We start from the raw sequence: 4,634 nt of genomic DNA on the forward strand, positions 1-4,634 counted from the left end.
TTAATATATAGAGTTTTCAGAATACAATTTTCAATTTTAAAATATTTGAAATAAACATTCTAAAAACACTCCATGCCAATTATTTACAGCGCCGTAAATATTTGGAAAAATGCAAACCTCACATTGTGTCACTAAAAACAACTTTTTCTTAAAAATTGATACTCATACCCAAATACCCATACACACTTCTGCATTATAAGTTACCTAAAAAATTAGTTTTTCAACACACTTGTATAAAGTTTTTTTTCACATTGTTTTGAAAACAAAAACACCGATTCCTTTAAAATTAAAATGTATGATATGTTTCTTTTAAATAAAATGTAAATATATTAAGGCTATATGGAATAAGGCAACCACTATGGGAAGTTATTGTAGGTCACATAACCCAAAAGCCAAAAGTCTCACCAGGTTGCTTATTAAATGAAATTGAACAAAAGATTAATAGATAGATAACGAAGCATAGTAGGCACCATGGAATTTACTTGACATACAAATTAGTCACACGATGGATCCAAAATCTTTTTAAAAATAAATCCAACTAGGAGGTTATACACATTTTTTTTTACTCTATTTATCCCCCTTTCAAAAGTCATAAGACATGCTGAATGGCATTCGCATGGATAGGTTATGTTAGTTGATTAGAAACTACAATTTCAGATTCTTAAAAAATAATAATACTAAAGAACTAGTAGTCAAAATAAAAATCTCCTAAGTCATCTTCATCAAAAAGATCCATAATCAGAAATTTCTGCCATGAATCCGTAGTCATGAGTGGAATCATTGGGATGCCGCAAGTTTTTAATCCGTTCAGCACATCTTTTTCCTAAATTTCCTGAGAGAGTGATATTGAAACATTTCCTTATGTCAAGTGACTCAAGGTGAGGACAACCATCAAGTATGGCCTGCAAGCCATCATTTGTCACCTTATTTCCAATAAGCTGGAGGTGGCGCAATTCGGGCATGTTCTTTGCAATAGCAAGTGCCTCGCCTTCATCATCAAACTCCTGATCACCCTCTATGTGAATGGGAGGGCGTCCATCCCAAAGCTGGTTCCATATTAGTGATTTCAAAAGAGGACAACAGCGCCCAAAAGCTTCCAAAGATTCTTCTGACAATGAAGAAATTGTCATGTCCAGCTCCTCCAATAGTGGAAGTTTTGCAGCCAATTCACTCAATTTCTTATCCGTATTGTAATAGCAACATACAAGATGAAGGCGTCTAAGCTGACTTGTTCTGCAAAAATATCAAGGATGTAATAAAAAATGAACCAGCAGCCATAAAGAGACAACACAGACAAGTAAACACAAAATTATGGAAGAATTTTGCTCTGCAAATTCAATATTGGAGACAAATAGCTTGAACCCACCATATAGATTGTGAACTGCAGTAAGTCATCAAAGAAATTTGGTGTACTGTTTATTTTCTATATTGTACATAGAAAAATTGTTCAAAGAATAAGAAAACAACATATCTGATTGGCAATATTCTCTAGGCCAAATCATCCAAGCTTCCTACCTGAATTTGAAGCTATCAATACAAGTACTTGTGACCATGTGTCAGCTGACAGCATAAGCAAAAGCTTAACCAAATATCAAAAGCAATCAAACTATTCCTAGTTTGTAACCACTCTATAGAAAACAAAGAAGATACATATGTTGCTTAACAGAGTAGAGCTAACTGTTGCTGAGTCTGAGTTGAAACCCGAACACTTGAGACCTTTGTTCAAGTGGTCCAAAAAAAAAAAAAAGCATATGTGACATGTGATGCCAACTCTTTTAATAATTCCCTTTCTATTAGTTTTTTAGGATTACTTTGCATAGTTATCAAAATAGAACCAACAATTGACTCGATTAAACATGTGGGTTCATACATTTTATTATTATAACATTAATTAAAATACAAAAAACATAATAAAAACAAGTATATGTATTTTAAACTTAACAATAAACTTTTTTTTTTTGGCGAAAAGCCACGTTTAGTCCCTACATTTTCAAGAGATTTCCATTTTAGTCCCTATCTTGAAAAACGCCTCTCATTTTGGTCTCTACCGTTACATCAGAAACGGAAATTACACAGTTGGCAAATAGCATGCACTGTTGGCCTGACGTGGCCATTAAAATAATAATAAAAAATGCCACATCAGCATTTAAATTAAAAAAATTAATTTATTAATTTTAACTAAATAAAAAAAATTAAAAATAGAATTAAAAACTAAAAATTACATGAATTTAGATCTAAGTGTGTCTTGAACAAGAGCACAAACCCAAAAATTAAAATCCAAAAATTAAAAATCTCAAAATCACCGTTTTCTCAAAAATAGCAATATCATCAAATCCTAAAAGCCTCATAGTAACAAATCAATCCAAAAATACAACACAATCAATCCAAACAAAAAAATCTCTATCTCATCTCTCTCTTGCCTACCATTTTCTATCTTCTCCCTCTCTCAAACCTTGCTTTTTCAAATCAAACATCACTCTCTCTCAGACAGTGTAGATCGGCAATGACTTTTTTTTTTCAATCTCTCAAACAGGTGGTGGTGGGTTTGCTCATTGTTGGTTTTTTTTTTTTCCTATTTTTGAGATGGGTTTGGTGATTGGGATGTTGAATCGGTGTGGGTTTGAATTGGCTGTGGGTTATTGAATCGGTGTGGGTTTGAATCATCTATGGGTTGTTGAATCAGTGTGGGCTGTTGAAAGGGTGTGGGTTTGAATTGGTCTGGGCTATTGAATCGGTATGGGTTGGTTGTTTCGGTGGTGCTGGGATGTGTACGGTGGCTAAGGCTTCTTTGAATCGGTGTGGGTTGGTTATTTCGGTTTTGGAATTTCCAGTAATGGAGCGGTGGGTTTCGGGTTTGTTTGGTTGGTTGTTTGTTTCGGGTTCAGTGGTTGGTTGGTTGTATCGGATTTTGGGTTTTGTGGGTTCGGTGGCTGTGTGAGTTTGATGGGTTTTGACTGTGATGTTGGCTGTGCGGGTCTGAATTTTCGATGTGGGTTGTTGTGGTTCAATGCTGGTGGTTGTGTGGGTTTCGGGTTTTGTGGGTTCTAGGTTTCGAGATCCTTTTTTGGGGTTTACGGGTTGCCGGTGGGTCATGAGGTGTTGGTTCGGTTGTGGATGGTGTTCAGTGGATGCAGGTGGTTCAATGTTAGATTTTAATTTTTGGGTTTGTGTTCTTAGATTTTGGTTTATGTTCTTGTTCAAGACACACTTAGATCTAAATTCATGAAATTTTTAGTTTTTAATTCTGTTTTTAATTTTTTTTTATTTAGTTAAAATTAATAAATTAATTTTTTTTTAATTTAAATGCTAACGTGGCATTTTTTTTTATTATTTTTTTTAATGGCCACGTCAGGCCAACAGTGCATGCCGTTTGCCAACTGTGCAATTTTCGTTTCTGATATAATGGCAGGGACCAAAACGAGAGGCGTTTTTCAAGATAAGGACTAAAAGCGGTAAAAATAAAATGTAGGAACTAAAATGGAAATCACTTGAAAATGTAGGGACTAAAAGTGGCTTTTCGCTTTTTTTTTTTTTGGGTATAGAGTTTCTATCAATGTGTCCGCTTCTGATGATTTTGATCTTTATGATTAGACCAACACATTAATTAATTTTTTATGTAGACAAGAATTGAACCCAAATCTCTTATTCAACCAACCAGTTAAGTTAACACTAGAACCAAATAATAATAAATTAAACAGAAATATCAACAATCGAGATGTATATATATACCTTTGGGTGATGTAGATGAGGAGTTCATCGGTGCCAAAGTACTCGATGTTGATATCTCGCAACTGGCCGCAACTGCGATCGATGGTGTGAATGCACATTGAGGGCGTTTGGGCTGGACGTTTTCTTGCTGATGCGCGTTTGCATTTTCCGCGTGGGACCCACGCTACAGTAACACAGCAAACACCTCCCTTTTTTTTTTTTTTTTTTTTTTCTCGCGTTTCAAGAGTGATCAGTTACTGTGCAGCCGTATATGTGGACTTTTTCAGTGTGAACAGTACATTTGTGCACTGTTTACGGACCCACAAATTCCACTTTTCACAATTTTTTTATTAAAAATGGGTCCCACGGTACTATTCACATATTTAAAAAATATTTCGCTACAGTGTTTTCAATTTCAGTTTTCAGTTTTAGCAAAAATAAGCTCAATCCAATCGGACCCATTATCTCGAGGTCGTAGGGCATGTTGTGGAGGTCACCGAGATTCTGCATACCAATCGCATGCCACATGGAAGGGTCTTTATAGATATTGCGCCACAGCATGCACACCTTTTGGGCGCTCTCCAAGATATCGATTGCGCCCAGCCTCTAGAGAATCGACATCGTCATGTCTTTAGGGAGATCCAGCCAGTTCTGGTACTCCTTTTTCTTCCGTCCTCTTTTTCGAGCCATTGTCGTATTGGGATTTCTAGGGTTTGGTTTGGGAGTGTCTGAGAATTATTATTATTTTTTTTTTGCTGAGAGGAAGTGTATGAGAATTAGAATGAAAGGTAAATGGATGGATATATTATTATTATTATTATAATATATAGAGAACTTGCCATTTAAAAAAAAAAAAAAATTCTGTACAATATCAATAGGGCGGGATTGATTTTTTTTAAAAATAAATAAATAAATAGTGTCATTTT

The 4,634-nt window shown here is 35.0% G+C and overlaps 1 pseudogene; it reads right to left on the reverse strand.

The window, feature by feature from the left end:
• Positions 1-669: 669 nt before the first annotated feature.
• Positions 670-4,398, reverse strand: LOC115990695 (annotated as a pseudogene).
• Between the last annotated feature and the right edge of the window lie 236 nt (positions 4,399-4,634).

This window comes from Quercus lobata, chromosome 5 (genome assembly GCF_001633185.2).
Source record: "Quercus lobata isolate SW786 chromosome 5, ValleyOak3.0 Primary Assembly, whole genome shotgun sequence".
Lineage (NCBI taxonomy): Eukaryota > Viridiplantae > Streptophyta > Magnoliopsida > Fagales > Fagaceae > Quercus > Quercus lobata.